At 30.4% G+C, this 20,807-nt stretch overlaps 1 protein-coding gene across 1 annotated transcript in view; it reads left to right on the top strand.

The window, feature by feature from the left end:
* Positions 1-348: 348 nt before the first annotated feature.
* Positions 349-20,807, top strand: part of LOC107437086 (solute carrier organic anion transporter family member 4A1) — a 59,258-nt gene continuing 38,799 nt past the window's right edge. Inside the window, exon 1 of the mRNA XM_087164031.1 lies at positions 349-691. The gene's annotated coding sequence lies outside the window, so the exon portion shown is untranslated. The remainder of the gene's footprint in view (positions 692-20,807) is intronic.

The raw sequence follows: 20,807 nt of genomic DNA, 5'->3' as shown, positions 1-20,807 counted from the left end.
CAATTTATTAGTCAATAAGAATCCAACAACAACATTGATAAACGGTGTTAAAATATTTATCTTTTTATGTTATGTCGAAAAATAATTCCATTATATACGAACACATAAAAAAAACTTCACTTTATTCACAGTTTGGTGTAATTTATCTCATCATAGAATGAATTAAAATAGAAGTTTTATAATTTTCCCAATATTTGACAGTTGAATTTTGAAAGCGACAATTGGCGATATTCAGGAAACGTGTCACACTTCAAGTTTACCAACCTACAAACATTACCTTTTTTTTTATTCTGCTGTTATTGTTATCAGATTCTCTCCCGTTATCCGCCAGGGCGGCTAGAATGAAATGACTTCCTCCTGTGTGCGTTCTGAGTTCACCTGTCACATTCAACCAAGAGCAAAGGGAGAATTGGCGGTGGTTATAAGTTTAGCGAGTGAGCATAAAAACTCCGTTGTCGTAGTAGCTCAGTTTGTGTTCTTTAAAAAATGAGTGAGATACTTTTGCTGTGTATTTATGATTAGTGTTCTACTGTCCCTTGTGGAAGTGGGAGAATATTAATTTACATACTTTACTTGTAACTTTAGAATATTAATTTTTATCGTTTTCGCGACTGAAATACTAATTTGCTTCGTACTTGAAATATTTTTTTTTTCCTCCTAACTTCGGGGTTTAATTTACAGAAAAAAATTGGTAAGTATTACTTTTATTATTTATTTCATAAAGTCATCACTTGGGCTCTAAATATTTCAAATTATAATAATTAATCTTTTTTTTTTTCTTTTCATGTTTATAAATCGTTTTCACAGACGATATTTTTAGCGAAATTCGATAATTTATGAAGTTTAAATAAGTGTTGTATTAGGAATTTATAATAATTTTTTTTTATCTCAGAAGATATAAGATAATATATTTATTACGGTTATTATTTTACCATTGTTGAAGAAAAAGTTTTTTTTATGGTTGATAGTGGTAGCAACATTTATGTGTAAATCGTGGTATTTAAAGTATCGAACACATCATGACAAATCATCAATTGAAAGATTTGTATATAAGATCTATTATTTTTCATAGTAACACTTAGTAATTTGTAAAGTAGCTTACTTTTAGAAAATCCATTGTTTATTTCCACTTTGTAAAACCTTTTCTTAAAGCAGCATAAGTTTGAAGCTATATATATAAAATGTGCTTGTATTTTTATTTCTCAATTTGAATTAAAATATTTTTAAAAGAAAAAACAATTATTACAACAATTATTAAAAATAACAATTATTGTTATTTATTATTGTAGTCAGAGCAGTCTTAAAAAGGAACATTGCTGTTGCTATTTCAAAAAACACTTGCTTTATTAATTATATCTATTGGTTACTTAATAAAGTGCAACTATTTCTAATTCTACCTTTTCCGAATTAAATTTAAAATAGCTAAATAAAAAAAAATAAGTGCCTGAAGAAGACGCTATAGAGGAGAAACTCTTAAGGCAAACTTTGTTTCAGCTTCATTAATAATATAAATTTACAGCATAAATAAAACATAATAACAAGCATGAGGCTTTAAATGCTGAAAATTTGTTTTCAAAATGTCTGATTGCACACAAATTATGCACACTTAAAATCACACAGTGGGGAAGTAATTCTGCTATAAATTGTTTGCATTTTTGATATTTTGAAGAAAAAAAAAATTTTTTCAGCATGAAACTATAGCTTTCTCTGATTTTACCTGAACTTATTTTTTTTCCCCATAATTTAAGTTTTGAAAAACAGAAGTGAAACAGAATTTGCCATGCAAAGTAATCCCTTGGTATAGTGTCCTCTTAAGAGTAACAAGAAACAATGAATTGCTCCGCCAACTTCCTTTTTTCTGCAGTACAAGTCTACAAAGAATATTAAATGAAAAATATCTCAATTGTAGATGTTTATCATGTAGTTACTGAAGTTTACAAACACAACAAAAACTATATAATGATGATCATCCGAAAAGTTAGTTACCCTCAAACCATAAAAATACTTAAAAAAAAAAAAAACATAATTACATGGAAAGACTTATATCGGAATGAACATCAATACTCTCGTTACTTCTCACCATAATCGAACCATTTGTAACGCCTGCCATACAGTTAAGTAACTGCCCTCAGCAAGTTTTCGTTTGTGGGAAAGAAAAGTTCGGAAAGGAATTTCTTCATGTGTAAGAACCGGTGGAAGTCGTTGGGTTAAGATCCGGACTATAACGTGGATGGTCAAACACCTTCCAGTTAAACTTCTGAAGCGGATTATTTGTGAAATTCGTCGTTTGAGGGGGAGCATTGTCATAAAACAGCAATAGCTTTTAGCATCACCTCCCTCTTGCTCTGAACCTCTAGTCGTTAACTCGCTGCGTTGTAACAGTCGTACACAGTAACGTGCATACAGCTGTTACTCGCTGACTCTTTTTCCAGATGGAACACGTGGTCTAGATACTGAATTGCAAAAAATATGTATGGCAAGTCTTATATTTCCGGTGGGTTTTATGTTGAGAATTAGTTGAAGTATTATATTTTATTTTCAATATATCTTTCCAGGTTTATATATATACATAGTTTTTCTTTATAAAACCCTTGTTCATCTTCGATATTCTGTAATTCACCCTTACCCCCGATATATATATATATATATATATATATATATATATATATATATATATATATATAATTCTCAACATATAGGGAAAAATTACAGAACAATGAAAAAAGCGGGAAAAAAGAAAAATAATAATAAAAATGACAAAAAACCGGAAAAAAATTTAAAAAATCCGGAAAATAATTATATTTTCCGGATTTTTTTTAAAAAAATGTTTCTTTTTTTCCGGTTTTTTGTTCTTTTTACTATTATTTTTCTTTTTTTCCCCTTTTTTCATTGTTCTGTAATTTTTCCCTCGTTTTCTCTACATTTTGAACTTATTTTATGAGTTCTATTTACTTGCAGCTTATGCGCAATAAATAAAACTTATTGTTTTTCTTAATTTTCTTCATCTTCTTTTGTTTTTATTTATTATGCTATATATATTTATATATATCTCTGTAACTGTACAGGATAATTCAAGTTATGTAAAGTAATCAGAAAATTTCTCTTTTATAAAGATTGTAGAATACCCTTGCCAACTTATTAAATACAACTATCAATGATAATATCCATTAATTACTTCCACATGATGAGAAATTTCATTAGAGCCGGGTACATAGTATCTTGTTGTGAAATATTGTTAAACTGAACATTCAGTAGTCTTAGATTTGTACTTGTAACTCAGTACCAGCCCCGGTAGGCTCTCACAAGGATTTGATATGATTCATAGAGATTAGGACATGACTATGAACGGCATAAAATATAAATATAGAATAAATATAATATTGGTGCACGAACGGTGGACCTATCTTCCCTGCAGCTTCTGGTGGGTTGTTCCCCGGTTACACCAGTCTGATATACCTGAATAGCAAATTATATGGTAATAGAAAATGGAAAGGAAACTATGTACATTATTTACAATGTTTCTGGGATAATCTGATGGGGAAAAGGCTGCCAATTGGCTGTTTGTTATATTTTCTGTAAGAAATTCTTATCTAAAAATTTCATTTAACTTTGCTTTGTCACATTTCACTGCTTTACTGTAAAAATCGACCAGGCATTATATAGAGAGTTATAGAAAATCAAAACTTTCAAAAGAAATTAAAAAAGATTTTTTTAATGTTTTCTTTCCTGTATTTTGAATATTCCATGCTTTTTTAGAAGAGTAAAAACAGCTTCAATTATTATTAAGTATATTTAAAAAAAAAAAAAAAATTAATTTAAAAGCTTTTAAAAAATTTTATAAGTAAATGTGTTTTCTAACCATTATTTTAGTTTATTTATTTTAAAGAGATATAATTCGGCATAACTTTGTATTATAGTTTTTTTATCGAAAAATTTCTATATGACCAACTCAATTAAGTCCGATAATTTTTCTGACAAGCTTTTCCCCCAGAATTTAAAAAAGAAATTCTAGCACGAAATCTAAGTAGTTTGCGTGGTCTGGGAAGTGTGTTTTCGTGAATCCAATTCCAGTTTCCAGGAAGAGGTTTTTAACAATTTTTTACATTTTTCTCTTAAGCTAATGTTTGAAAAAAAAGTGTATGTGCCCCACCCAAATTTTCCTATTAATTCTAATGCGCTTCTTGTTACGTATGAATAATTTTTAATATTCAGAACAGTTGATAAGTTACAAGAAAAGGCAATGGTAGGTTTATTAATAGCCTGAAAGTTAGTGTCAGAAAATAATTTTTATATTATGTAATTTTAGTTGCGATTGTGAATAATTAATAATAAGCAGCACTCGAATACGCCATCTGGGGAGAAGACTAGTACCATGTCTTGATCTTTCCCCTTTCGCTCTTTTTCTTTGCCCCGGGCCCCCACATCGCATAGAAAATTTATTTTACGTTTCCTTCTTTAATGAACATTTTTTAATATCAGTATAATAAAATATCAGTAGAGTGTAAAATCCGTCTGTTTTATGTTAGCTTTTTTATTTATCTATCGTATGAGCACATTCTAAGTTTCGAAAATGCAGGGCTTTCTAGGGCAAAATTCAGTTAAATTTTCCCAAATTCGATGGGCAAATTTGGCCAATCAAAAGCCTGTATTTTTAAGTATCGTAAAATCCATATGTTTACAAAAATACTGGTTTCTGATTGGCTTAATTGAGACAATCAGAAACTTATCTGAATTCTGCCCTTATGTCAGCAAGGATATGAATTTTTCACAGCTAGATGAGAAAGTTAACAATCAGAAAACTGCATTCGGCATAGAATTTTCAGAAAATCAATAAAATGGACAGAACGATATTTTATCTGGCCATCGGAAAAGGAACGGGTAGACTTTATAGCTATTCTAGGTTCTAATCAATTTTCTTGTTATCTATAATGGGGTGAAAATTTTAAAACCTCCATAAAGTTCGGTTCTGCATTACTGAAGTAGTGAAACAGAGGAGGGCCCGGCCCCCAAAGAAGTTTCCCCCCCGGGCCCGAATCAGGCAAAGTCGGGCCCTGCATACACCATCAATCTCTTCACAGGCTTCATCAATCTCTTACTTGACTTCAAGTGATCATCCACCCGTTCACGAACCACAGTTGATGATTCTTAACTTCGGTGATCTACTAGGAACCGCGTCTTACGTCCAATGTGAGACAACGAGGATTAAGAATGGACGACGTATAATGAGCAATCTTTCACGGTAAATATTCATGTAAACCTTTGTTTATATTCCAAAGTAAAGAGATTCAACCAGAACTGTAACGTAACGAGCTCTGCTTGCTTTTTTTTTTGTGTGAAAAGGACACGCAACCACACCACAAACTGGTCATGTTTAGATTTGGAACAAAGTTGATGCAAATATTACGTTTTGTCCATAAGCTCTAGACGCTCTTGACAGCCGACCAATAGCAATCAAGCGTTGCCCAAGTTAAAATTCTTGATGGTTCCATCAAAACATTTTGATGGTTTGTGTTGGTTTCAGTGCTATTCATGATGATTCAATATCATTTGATGGCCACCAACATCCAACATTTTCATTATGCGTTCATGGTTTTTGATATGCCTACAAACTTCCATGGAAAATGATACTTTAATACCATGATGATTAACCATCAAGTGAAGTTTGATTCACATGGACCAACAATACATGATGGTCCCTGATGGTTTCAACTACACATATCCATGATGGCAAAATGGAAATATTTGTAGGTTCTCAGGAATATATCATCGTAACAATTTGGTTTTCTATGTTGGACTTTCCTAAATCAGTCCAAATTCCTACATTGGGATGATGATTGTTCATGATCATTCCAACATTTGATTTCTGCGATACTATGATGGAAATTCGTGACGGTCCATAAAGGTACAACAATGCATTTCCATGATGGTTTAATAATAATTATTGTTGGTTCAGCAGGAATACACCATTAAAACAATTTTTTTTTATGTTTGCCCATTAAAAATCAGTCCTAATTCTTACATTGGGGGAATGGTTGTTCATAATCGTTCCAACACTTAATTTCCAAGAAACTATGATGGAAATTTTTGATGGTTCAACATGAACAAACCATCAAAACAAGTTATTAGTCTTAGGTTGGACCATCATAAATCAGTCTGAATTCCTACATTGGGTATTGGTTACTTATGATGGTCACCATCATAAAATATAATGGTTTATGATGGAATTATTGATGGTTACCATCAAGATTATGTCGGGCCATCAATGGAAAACCATCAAAAACTTTGACTTGTGAGAGGGCGTGGCAAAGCAGTACCCGTTATCTGTATAAAAGGCAGTAATAAAATCCGTGTAAAAGGATAATAACTTCTCTTACTGTAAATTGTGTAGAATTTGCTTAAGGACACAAAATATGCTGTCATTGAACACTTCCCTCATTATCAGTGAAATCTTACGAACCCCATGTTAAAGTTTTATTGTTAGTGGTCTAGTGTTAACACTAAATTTTTTCTCCGTTATGTCTTCAAATTATTTATGTTTTCTCATTATAGTGATTATTTTTTACAATAAAATGAACTACTTAAATTGAAATAGTTTTTATCTCTTTACAAAATGGTTTTTAATGAATCACTTTTTATTTTAGAAAATGTAAATATTGTGCCCTCCTCCCCCAATCGCTTCATTGTGGATATACATGACCACAATTCTCTAGTCTTTTCTTGACTAAATTTTTTGATTAAAGTTTTCTGCCCCTCAAAGAAAAAAGGCAAAAATGCATCGAATTCTTAAAAATCACTGTTAAGAAAAGCGAATAAATACAGAACATCGAAATTCGTTTGTTTGCCGGAGGAGAGGAACATTAAATACACCACCAAGCAGTTTCATCTGAGATTCGAACTGGTTTTGTTATTCTGTGCAACCACCTTTCTTAATAGTGATTTGTCAGATATTCTAAACGTTTTTATTTTTTTTCTCCTGGTGCCCTAATATTTTTCGTTCTTAAGAATTCTTAAGATATATATCTAGGACAGCCTTTATGGTACGCGCTTTAATAATTATACATGCTCAAGGTTACTGAACCTAGCTCATAAAATTTTCATAATTCATAAAAATGTTCTTAAAAATTCATGGTGGTGACTTCCGATCCACCCTCAGAAGAAATAATATAGTGCATAAAGTAAATTTTTTTATTTTTGTAGCAATCTTAATATATTGTTGAACTACGACTTCATCGGGACTGGCAATTTTATTCTTTAAAGCAGGATTATTCGTAGTATCGAGAACTAAAACAAAAATAAAAAATTTCTGTGTATTCACTCTTATAAGTAACAATATAAAAATATCCAAGATTCAAAATTACTCCAATTTTTTATCAAAAGTTAAGAACGGAGCAAAAAATTTCTTCACTTAATTTGAAATTTTAAAGTATTTACTAAGTAATATTAACCAATTTCATTGAACCAGGAATCGAATTTTTTTTTATCGATTTTATGGTGGGAATGTCACTTACATTTTGCTGCATTAAGTATATTTTCATAATTTAGAAATAATGTAAAACATCCTAAAAAGTAAGAGTTTATATTCTAGTTTTATTATCGATTTCTGCATCAGAATCTTTTGGATGTTTAAACCAACCAACATATCGACAAACCAAAAATGCTATTATTTCAATTGGATACCTGTAAGTGTTGTCATCGTAGGTAAATCATGGCATTTGTCGTTTCAGAAGACACACAGGTTCGACAGACACACATGACGTCGCTTACAGTCATCCAAATAAGTCTGATTTAAATCAAATGGTTAGGCATAATCACTTCATATCTTCTGGACTTGCACTTATCCGATTCAACAAATAAGCAGTCTATAGTCACTTTGTGACTTAATTGTTGAAGTCTATCCTTTTACGTTTCGGCCAAGATGAATACAGTTAGTGATTCTAAAAATTATCTAATGTTTCTCTAACCCAAACTTACATTCGGCAGTTGGAATAATTCGTTAGTTTGGGATTTATTATTAGTTAAATATGAGGTTTGCTTTCATTCTAAGCGGAAGAACATTCGTTCAATCTAGATTCGTTTATTCCATTTAAAATTTTTATGTGAAAATTAGCATTAATAATCATATTTTCTCCGTAAAATTATTTTAAAAAAGGTTGTTGAGTGACTTTAGATGTTTAAATTTAAAGTCCCTTGTAACGTATCAAGCTATATAAATAATAGTTCTGTTTCTTATAAAAAAACTTTTATTCACAAACAGTGGCAAATATAAAGTACCCGTAACGGAATAGTTAAAATATTATAAAACAAACTAGAAAAGCCCGTAACATAAATATGAAAACTAAAATTCCAAAACAAAACTAATATATAAAGAAACCCACAACTTTATGTTCTACAAAAAGTCTTCTAATTTTATCGTCTGCTTTTATTTTTTTTGTTTATCTCTTTATGTGTTTATTTTATTTTATTCATGCTTTTGCAAGCCTGTTATTTTTTTAATATTTTAACTTTTATTCATGCTTTTGCTAGCCAATTATTATTATATTATTTTTAGACTTTATACTCTTGCCAGTTGCGTCGACGGAAGCTTAAACAGGCCTCTAATTCTATTGTCGAGTATGCTTTGCGTGATACTTACTATTAGCGACACAAATCTTCATCAATTTGAATACCAAGTGGAGATTTCTTGTTGCTTCTTTTTATTCATATTTAAGGACGTTGGGGGAAAATATGGACAACGTGTTCTTGAATGTCGTAAAGCAACTTGTTTTATATCCATTGTGGAAAAGTGTAAGGAATAATAAAACGACTATCGGAAGAAGGTTTTGAATTTTAAACTACTTCCTACTCAACATATCGTGCTTCTCAGCCTTTGTATAGATTTTTCTTTGAATAAAAACACTGATATTAAAATATGAAACCTTGAAGAGTTATTTTGAGTGAAAACAAGGTTGTAAATTATTATTTATTTTTTTAAAATTCGCTTATTTTTTTTCTTGTGGTCACTACGTCCTGCTCAATTCGCTCACCAACTCCCAAGATTTTTCGTAAGCTTTTTTGTTTCTTGTCGATTAAAATCACTACATTAAAAGACCCTGATTAAGATTTTAAGACATTAAAAGGAAGGAAATTTGAAACAAACGTGCATTTGATAAACTCCAAAAGAAATAACTCGTGGGAATGGCCCTGGCCTTTTTTGGGCTGCTGAGCAAAAATGAATAAATTAGCAGATCCTATTTTATTTATCAGATTTGGTTTTGCAGAATTTGGTTTTTGATTTAATTAAAACAAAATCGAATCCTAATTATTGTTCTCTATTACTCATACTATTACAGCTTCACTCACAAACTTGTTTTTTTTTTTAAAATTTTATTTGATATTTCGTTATTATAAAAAAAAAATGTTAAATATTTCTAGTCGTGTAAGTAATATAGCTATAATACAATAAGTTATTTATTTTTTTAATTATACGTTGACTGAACACAGTTTCGTGTAAAATTTATTATAAAAGTAAATGTAACTTGTTAAAAAAGGAAACATAATTTACCGTTTAAAAGTTGTAAAATGTTGCTTAATAAGGTAATATCACAAGATTACTTTTCTATCAAAAGAAAGCGAACATCAATTTTAAGTTTTAATAAACCTTTAATTTGATTTAATTTAAAAAATAACATAAAATACCAAAGAATAATATTAAAAGGAGATAACTAATGAATATAAGAAAAATTATTTACAGGTAAATACTGAAATTTTTTTTTATTCATTTTATGTTGATGGCTACGAAAGATATCAAGATCTTGTTTATATATGATCTTGTGATTTTTTTGTCCAATGATAAAGCACAAAACAGCGTCGTCAAGACTATCTATCATAATATATCGATATAATTTGAACAATTACATATGTTCAACTATATATATATTAAGAGAAATGTTTCTAAGGGATGCTCATATTCATGACATAACAATGTATCATATTAATTCGGTAAGTAGGTGCTTTTAGATTTTTGTCACTCACATTTTAAGCATTATTATTTGATTTTAAATATCCTTATTTGTAAAAGAAATTAAGACCGGTAATTTAATTCCGTTGGCTATGGAATTTTTTCTTTGACCATGGCCATTTTTCTTTTGCATGCAAATGTATATCTTGGGCAAGCATGGCCATTTTTCGTACATACCAAAAAGGTATTAAAATACTTATTTAGTTAATTAATTTTCTATTAAGTCGAGCAATTAATATTTTAAGTAAATTAGTAGCTAAATAAATAAAATATCCACGTAACTTGATCTAACGTGGTACCATTTTTTTTGTAAAGACGCTTTTCTCATGCTTACAAATTATGAGTTCGCCTTATTAAATGTTAAACGCAGGGAGCGATCAAGACAAATTCAGGCCCAAGGCCCACCCAATTTTCTGGGCCCCTGACAAAATATTTTGAAATTAAATTAAAGAGTAGTCCTAATAATGAAAAAGAATCTACTGAACTGCATGATTCAAGAGAAACATTCTAAGAAATTTTGAAAGCAGACAATTGAAGATTATTTTTCTAAAATAAAGTTCACGTATCTATAAATTAAAGCAAAATATAAAACAACAGAACAATGTTATGTCAAAATAAAAGTAGTTTGGTTACCACAAACAAATGAAATCAGTGATTTTTGCTATAAGTCACTAATTAGCTGAATTATTTTTTATTGTAAGCTGTAATTATTTTTTATTTAACACATAGCTAGCCCACCTTTCATTACACTTTTTGCTAATTTTTGAAGCCCCTCAAAAGTTGTGGGCCCTACGCCCACGCCTATTGGGCCTAGGCTATAATCAGTCCCTGGTTAAACGAACTTCGATACTTAATAAACTTAACTTTAAAAAAAAAGGTTTAACGAGCTTTATCAATAAATAAATTAAATTTTTTTAAAAAAAACTAAGATTTTTTCCCCAATTCCAACTTTTAAGCAAAACAAAAAAAAAGTCAGTGTAACTTGCATGATGTAATTTCTTTTAATTTCCATGCTTCGTAATTATAAAGGCGTGCCCACTGGAAAAAAGCGTCACTGCCATGCTTTTTAACAATATATATTATTAAAAAAAATTGAAACAACTATTTTCGTTGCGTAATATGCTCTTATGAATTTTTTTTTTCGGTTCTCTATTTTTCTCTGCCAATTTGAGGCGAGAATAGTTATGCTAATGGTTTTTCAACAATGTTTACATATTCCTAGACAACGCCCAGCCCTTTTAAAAGTCGTATTTAAGAAATTAAAACAAACTGGCCATGTGCCATTGGGCGCTTTCATGTAATTAATTTCTCGAAACTACACCATCTTGTACTTCAAATAATTTATATGAATACTACTTGAATACCCGTCTTTCGAAGGTGCAAATGCACAAAACTGAAAACAACGACAAAACTAAAATAATTACTCTTTTATTATGAATATTTATTGCCATTACCAGCGACTTAACATTATTATAATAAGCAAAATACATTTTTAGAAGTTCAATCAATCCATAAAGTAATTATGCTCAGTATTATTCGGAACGGAAAATGTTATTGATCGTTTTATGATATCGTAGTCAAGATTTATCACAATAAAATTTATTTTTCCGATGAATTGACAATTTAGTATATAATTTCTTTTTATTTACTTAAATAACCGTTAGGACATTATTTAGGTTTGTTGAAACAGATTTCAAAAGCGTAACTGTAAAATGAATTTATAGTTCCATCAGATTGCTTTTAAAATACTGATTTGTAGACCTCGCTCACTTTTATCCCCATTTCTTTTATTTTAGCTTACCTTACTAAATGAAGCGAAGACATTTAATTAATTAAAAATCTTGTGATAAAATCCTATTGAAACTTGGTTTTGATTAAATGGAGCTATCGTTGTTGTCGTAGGCGTAAGGCAAGGGGGAGCAATTGTCCTTGTTTTCCAGTGGCGCCATCTATGACCAAGAATTCGACTTACACCTCACCCATGCGTTGCACCCGTTTATAGGGTGAACCTAATCATACATCCATCCTTTCATTCATCCACAGATCGCAATTTTGACCTGAATCAGAGAACGATCAATCTCCAATTCAGTAACACCAGAGTTATAATATGTTATGGGAACGTGGAGGACTTTGTGGACTGACAGATTTAACGTGCAAACTCTTGTTTTCACGAGCGTGCGTCCAGCGCCCTGCCAACCAGGCTATTCCGGCCAAATAGAGCTGTAAACTAACAAATACGACTAATGTACAATTTTGTAAATAATTGGAGAAAAAAAAATTATTCATGTATATCACGTAGTTGGCCCATTTCTTAAGTATTAGATAAATATTGGTAACTGGATTACATAATAATTCTATTAAATACGTACACTGGAAGTTACATAACAATCTATAAAATACGTATGACTTTTTGAATCTATAATTATGTGGAGAAAAAGAACTAAAATAAAAATCGTGATTTTTATTACCGCCGATAAGAAATTGTTCTACTTAATGGCATTTTAGCGTCGTTTCCATAGCTTTGTAATAAAACTTATCTTTTTTTATTATTTGCTTTTTGCGTTTTATGAAAAGTTTTTCTTTTATCACTGCCTAGAAAACGGATAAACAAAATTCTAAGTGCAATGTCATTATTTTCTAATTTTAAAACTAACTCCGGATATAATGAATCATCAAGTATCTAATATGGATACTTCCGTACAATATTGTCATCAAATATTAAAAAAGTCCACTATCCGTTTCATTTTACTATCCTTTTCCCACTATCCTTCATCCGTTTGACTATCCGTTTCCACTCTGACATTACAGATTTAATATTTTATAACTGTTTTTTTTTTATTAACACTTTATAATATTTGAGAAATGAATTAGTAATAGAATCTAATATTTACATTTAATAATTAGAACTTTTAATTACTGAAAAAGCAAACTTATTATTTAAGAAATTATTAAAATTACTGTTTCATTGCAAAAAGTCTAATAAAATTAGAATTTAGTAAATTCGTTAACATTTAATACGTTTAAAGCCATACAAAATATTCTGCTATCGATTTTCCGTCTTACTCCAGGGACTGGGTGTCGATCACTTCGATCTCTGTTCCTTTATCGACACAGAACAAGAATAGACGCGTCTAGTTTATTAAAATCGAACTTTATGGACGGCTATTATCCGTAAATGGATTGAACCAATTACTTTGTATCGAATCATCCAATGAAAGTAATAGTGTTGTTACTTTATGAATGTTGCCATATCAGAAATAATACTGGAATCGTAAGCATTGATCCGCGCCGGTGGACCTTGATTTCCGGTTGACTGCATTTTCTCTTCTTTGTGACATTGTGACAATCAATTTCAGTCCTTTCAAGGGCTGGGTTTTATGAGGTGAATCTTGACGAAATGACACTGCCTTAGTGCGTGCTTTAATTGTAATTTTAAATTATGATATGCATTAACGCCAATTGAATGTCTCTTCGTTATTGTGTTGCCTTCTGGCCCACTTAGCAACAATTGTGATGGCTTGATTATAAACAGATGTTCGAAGAGTGGTTTTTAATTCATGTTTTAAACTAGATGGGTATTTTCATCGTATTAGAGAAATTTTTAGTTTTTGAAAAATAAGTTTCATGATTTCAGATTCAAATATAGAATATCCAAGGTTATACTTAGTGATTGGTTTTGATTAAAACTATTTCCAAGATTGAAGTAACTAGATTATAATTCAAATAAGAATGAGATTTACTTTGTGTTAAAGTAAAAAAATAATTTGAATGAAGCACAAATAAAAAAAAATGTATACATACTCTAGTTTCGGTTAAACAATTCATTTTCTATGCTACCTAGAAAATAACCCGAAGCTATAGTATCACACGAAGCTATAATATGTATAAAGTATAGTGTATGTAGCTATAATTTAGTATAAACTAAACAGCTATATAAGTATAGTATGAAAGAGGCTATAGTATAAAAATAAGTATAACTATAGTATACGTATAGAAGTTATAGTATAAGTATAGTGTGTATGAAGTCTAGTATGTAAGAAGTATAGTATATATGAAGTATAGTATATATAAAGTATAGTAGAGTAGGAAAATAATAGTTATAGTTTAAAGCAAACGAAGCTATAGTATAGAACCGAAACTATAGTATGTCCATTTCTGTATTTTTAGTTGACCTTCATTCTCGTTGTTTTTAGTTTTACTCAAATACAAATACATAATCGAAATAATACAAATAAATTTAAAGCCTACTTCACAAATGTCCGAGTAAAATAACGAGAGTAATAACTTGTTATAAAATTGAAATTTAGCAAAAACAAATAATTTTTATAACAAATAGTAAAATTGAATAAAAACCTAAACATGTTTCGGTCTCACAAAGGTGCTAAAGGTGGTAGGACAAATAACAAGGATGGCAAAGCAGAAAAGGTAATAAATAGGCGAAGGTTGACGGAAATATTTATACAGTTACAAGGTGGCAATATGAAATTGACATTAAATGGTTAAAAAAAGCTTGTGATTTCCAAATATTTGAAAAATATTTTGAAGCAATAAGATCATTAACCATAGAGTTATTGTTTTTAATGATGTGGAAACTCTTCCAGAAATCCAAGTAAATTCATGAATTATAAAAATGTCCTCGATTCTCTAAAATAATATTAAAAAGAAAATAATTCATTTGTCAGTATTCGGGTTTTGAGCTTTTTTATACTTGATGCAAGCGAAACTTCTAAGTACATTCCTGTATTAAAGGGGTAATACAAATTTAGTTTTGCAAAGATGGTACCTCTGCGCTCAATAGTTATTTTGCAATCGAACTTTTTTTTTTATGATTAAGAAAACTTTGATTTTTTTTTACTATTATGTATTTATAATTTGAAAACTCACATACTAAAAGTAAAATCATATTAATCTCAGTTCTTTTTCTAAAGTAAATTAATAGATTAATATTAAAATTAAATGAAATGTTATAAATTTAATTATTCATATGCCATTTAACGTTTATGTGTTAAGAGTTCTGGTAATCATAAACAATTTTCGAAAGTTGTAGTAAATTTTTAAAAAGCTGAGAAACAATTAAATCGAAAAGAAAGTGTTATTTGGTATTAAAGCAACGAAAATGAGAGAGAGAGAAAAAAAATCGAACTTCAGCGAAATACCTATGCATTGAAAAAAAACTACGATTTTCAGTATCATGCATTCTTCTTTCTCCAATAACAAATATTGAATACAATCGTAAGAATCAATCGAGATTTAAGGATTACTAAGAAAATAAAAAAGTGGAAAGTAGCTTTGAAAACTTATCGTCTTTCTAGAGTACTAGTATTATTTTTTTTAAATATTTTTAATACAAATACAATACAGAATAAATTTCGAAAAATTTTGTAAGTATTTATTACGTGTTGATTTTTCAATCTGAGCATTATATTTAAATTTATTTACATTCTTGCGTTTTAAAGTGATGGTACGCTTAGAAGAGCCCATCAGCAGTGGTTATCCTTAAAGTAGTACATATCGGGAGAAATGATAATTTACTAAATAATTTCCTATTGAATTCCAGTTGGTTGAATCTAAGCAAAATATTCCATACTTTTATTTAATTGGAGACTGTCATGTTGCTAAGCTAATATCACTCAAAAATGAAGTTAATTCAGCGGATGAAAAAAAAAAATTCAAATTAATGTAAATTATTTTTTTATGAAAAATTCAAATTAATGTAAATAAATGTAATGTAATTTATTTTTATTAGCAATCAATTGTACTTACAGTTTTATCTTTTTGGTGAAAAAAAATGAAAAAATTTTGTATACAAATTAATGTAAATTATTTTTTATGCGAAATATACATTAACGTAAATAACTGTAACGTAAATAATTTTATGCAAAATGCAGAATAATGTAAATGAATATAATTTAATTTATTTGTATAATAGAATAAGCTTAACAAATAATGGCTGAAATCGTAACAAAATGTACCTATTATCACTATAACAAAATGTAGAAACTTATAATATATAAATATTGTAATGTGATTGTAGTGTATCTACCACTACAAAAAATACAATTCCAATTCACTAGTATATGAGACATGTTAACTCGATTCAGTATAGGGGCACATTTTCATAGATTAAGGTTGACATTGTTGATGACTTCTCTCCCCACGTTGGTGACCTTCGGGAGCGATGTGAACACGCCTACCTTGACAGAAACTCCCACTTCGATTTGAACACGCCTATTAAGATGCATGATCCACATTGAACAGCTGACTTGCTTCTTGTGACTGCAACATTATCCACCGCCTCAAGTTGTTGCTACTCAGTTTCGATCACACACAACGTCGACCTGTATACACTCGACTGCTAATGGTAACATAGGAGCGATAACGACCGTGAACTTAGTACAGCTCTCACGTTCAGCACTAAAAAGTACGGTGAACTTAATACAGCTCTCACGTTCAGCACTCAAAAGTACGGTGAACTTAATACAGCTCTCCCGGCTTGTCACAAAACAGCAATGAATTAACTAGTGATGTCCGTTCATCGAATTCTATCACAGATAAAATTCTGGTGGGGGAGTACTGTATTGTATATATCACTACAAAAAATACAATTCCAATTCACTAGTACATAACACATATAACTCGATTCTATATAGGGGTACCTTTACATAGACGAAAGTTGACATTGTCGAAAACAACTCACTCCCCGCAGTGTTTTATTTTTATTAATAAGCAATAGTATACTTGTAGTTTTAATGGAAGCTTAAAAAATTTCGGACACTGCTCATAACTATTACGAAAAGTAGAAACTTATATATAAACATTGTGATGTAAATTATTTTTATTAATAAGCAATAGTACTTATATTTTTAGTTACACGGATAAAAAATTTCCATGAATTAAAAAATTTATGACCATTCTGACAAAATTTAGAAACTTATGCTGGGTAATTTTAGCTTTCGTTGTTTGATATTTGAGGGAGCTTTTAAATCAAACGTCGATCAAATATTTTTTTTATTAGGGGAAAATAAAATCAAGGAAAAATGTTTAAGAAATCAAAGGTTAATCATTATTTTCTTCATTACATTCCAAACTGGTCTCATAATATGTACGAAACCTGAGAATTTTTGAGCTCACGTTGAGAAATTAAAATTTCCAACGTGACGACAGCATGTCTCTTCAAATTTAATCCGGCGAATAGATTTTGAAGGGCTTTAAGATTTTCACTCTGTAGGAGAGAGAAAAACGATATTGTTGGAGAACTTCCAAAGAAAAAGAATGAAAAAAAAGAAGAAAACTCAGGTTATTTATCTTATTACGTCACTTTTCTTAAAATGTTCAGGTCTGTAGTTAAAAGTGTCTTTCTTATCTTCCTATGCATTAATTATTCTATAAAAATGCATTAGCCCTAGATACTGGATATTTAAACTTAAAATAGTGTAAGTCTACAGCTAAATCTTTTTACTTGACTACGAATGAACCAACTAAGGCCCAACGTTTATATGGCTTTTTTTTTTCTCCGAAAAGTAAGATTTATAATTGAATTGAATCACTTTTTTTCCTCTTTGGAACGTGTTTGTTTCGTGGCTTTCCTACTGTCATTTCGTGTTTAGACACGGAGGAAAGTTCTTGTTTATAGAACTGAAACTATAGTATGTCCATTTCTGTGTCTTTTTCACGTTATTTTGTTTCATAGGTAGCGCAAAGTGTACCCTATCCTCATTTAGATGATAATTCAATCTTGAAATATTTTTTGGAGCTGACCATTAGTGATGAAAAAATCTAGTTATTTGTCTTATTGCGTCACTTCCCTGAAAATATACAGATCTGAAACCAAAAATTTCTTTCTTACCTTCTTAAAGCATTAATTATTCTAAAAAAATATAGTAGAATTAGATGCTGGATATCTAAACTTAAGACTGTGTTAGTCTATAGTAACGGCTCTCAATTTTTTCAGCTATGAAACCCTAATTGATAATAACTCTGTGGCCCATCTAGTAATGTCAGGGTTCCGCGGAACGCCTTTTGGGAACCGGTACTCTGTAGCTTAATCTTTCGAATCTTAGACTACAAATAAAGCTACAAAGAGCCAACATTTCTATAAACTTTTTTCAAAAAGTAAGACTTTTAATTCAATTAAATCACTTTCTTCCCCTTTGCAACATGTTTGTCCCGTTACTTTCCTACTGTCATTATGTGTTTAGACAATGAGAAAGTTCTTGTTTAGAGAACTTCTTAAAGCTACAGTTTTTTTAAATGACAATTTTAGTCTATTTTTTTTTTGTCGAAATGCGAAAGTTTAAAAACGTCATATATGACAAGGCATAAATGTTGCAACAAACTTCTGAAGGAGTTAGGGCACATCACCAGGATTAAAATTGCTTTGGAAACCATGCCCTGAAATGTCATTGTACGCTGCTAGGGGTGCTTGTAAAAGAGCACACACAAGCAGTTCACAATAGGAATGCGTCCCTGTTGGCATATGGCGACATTTCCGATTTTGTATTCGTATGCAATTTTAATCTTGATGCTTCTAAAAGTTTGTCGTAACAGTGATGCGACCCCCTGTTACGTAAAACATTTTTAACAGACTTCGGAACATTTTTCAACAAAAATAGACAAAGAATGACTCATTAAAAAAAACTGCAGCTTGGAGAGAGAAGCAGATTGCAGATTTGAAATCAGTAATAAGAAAGTATCTCAGACCAGTTAAAAAAAAGCTCATGCAACAAAAGAAAAAAAACTGTTCCTCACTATAATTTGCGAATTGCTCCAAAACTTTAAATCTAATTTAAATATTTGTTATAGAAAATAGGTAGAATATTCCTTCCTTTTTTTCTTCTCATAATTCATATATATTCTTTGGTCTTACGCAAATATTTTTAATGTTTCCATTTTTATATTATGTGTGTATTGTATAAAAAAGGTATGAAAAAAAGTACATTTAGTAAAGGCGACGTTAAATATATAATAAGGTGAAAAAATTGCTCCTTAACTTTATACACAAATGCGCATTTGTTTCTAGAAGATGCATTTATTGTACAATAAAGTAAATATTTTACTTTTACGTTTCTATTATTCTAAATGATATGCCTGAATATCATAACTGTTTTATGTTCATCAAAAATGCAACAACTCTTAGAAAAGCGCCTTTGTTCTTCAATCTCTTGAGAAATTTAATAATAAAAATAATTTATACCTGCCGTAATCAAACTTGATTTGACACCATTCTATGCAGAGAATATCGTTATAGTTAACGTCATACTTACAAATAGTTATGTTTCTGTTTCGACATAATTAACATGTTACTTCAAGATCAAATTACGCAGTAAAAAACGTTACATATGTGGTAAATCTCGTACTGATTTTCGATGATGCTGCTGGTGGAAAAAGAGATTAAGGGATGTTTCATTGTTAGTATGCTTTTTAGCGGTATGGCTACAATAAATGAAGAGCTTAGTGGAAGAAGCAGGTAAGTGAAATTTTAGTGACTTTGAGTAAATGAACTTTAAAGTTTATAAGTTCCCCGCTTTTGTTACTTCGCTCAATTTTTATGTTTTTAGTATACCTGTGAATACAAAACGCATAAAATTATTGGAAAAAGATTTATTTGACTCTTTTAAGAAGGAGAATTTTTAATGGTTTTTCTGTGCAGCATATGCTTGCTTTAATGCATGATTTTTCATTGATGATGAAAACCAAACCTTTACCAAAGCATAATTTGGGGCAACAATGCAATCACCGTGGGCAGGGAGCGAAATAAAATTTAACCATCTATCTCCAAGTTGTTGTCGCCAGCCATTACGTCAGAGGGAGTGCAATTGTTCTTGTCTCCCAGTGGCGCGATCTATGGCTGGAAATTCGACTTCCGCCACACCCATACGTCACACCCGTTTATAGGGCGGATCCATTCATGCATCCATTCGATCGTCCACAGATCGTAATTTTGACCTGAACCAGAGAACGATCAATCTCCAATTCAGTACCCCCAGTGGTTTTGATTTGTTATGGGAACTTGGGGGACTTTGAGACCCAACAGATTTAACGTGCACCAGTCACCATTTACTACACGGAGTCTTCGGCCGGCTAGATTCCAACTCCCGTTCTCACAAGTGGAAGTCCAGCTCCCTGCCAATCAGGATATCTCGGGCAAATAGAGCTGTAAACTAGAAAATACAACTAATGTACTATCTCCATAATTTTTTCATATATAGACATAATCTGTCTCCGCTGAACCATGCCAGTTTTTATGAAAAAGTTGTCATCAGTTTTGTGCAAATATGTGAGATGCACATTTAACATTTGGGATTTAACACTTAATATTGTAAGTGTCTGCACACATATGAAAGATTGCTGATGAGCTCCTTTTTATTTCTTATTTAAAAGTAATTGTACGAAAAATAAGATTTTTCGAATTACTGATATTATATTCATTGATTCTGCCTTAATATGTACTATATATACTAATATAGGTTCCACGATACCTAAAATAGGAATTGTAGAAATAGGTTTTTTTTTACTGCCCATCGAATAGGATAAGCACCGGAGAAAATTGTTAATTTTGATAATATTAACTATCAGGAGTTTGCCTCGCATTACTCCAAATGACAGTGAATATCGTTCATCTTTATTTTGATGGGATGAACTTCTAAAAACGTCTGTTGCTTAATCTAATAACGTAAAGTCATCAAGTAGAGCAACAGGTAACAATAAATAAATAAAACTAGATTTGTTTTAACTAAATTAATTGTGTCAGTATATATGTGTTTAAGTTTTGCGCACGATTTCGTAGTGTTAATCACTACCAATGTATTGA

Source organism: Parasteatoda tepidariorum, chromosome 5, assembly GCF_982258835.1.
Source record: "Parasteatoda tepidariorum strain Cologne lab strain chromosome 5, Ptep-v5.0, whole genome shotgun sequence".
In the NCBI taxonomy this organism is placed as follows: Eukaryota; Metazoa; Arthropoda; class Arachnida; order Araneae; family Theridiidae; genus Parasteatoda; species Parasteatoda tepidariorum.
The sequence above is the reverse complement of the archived record's forward strand: the minus strand, read 5'-3'. Positions and strand labels throughout refer to the sequence as shown.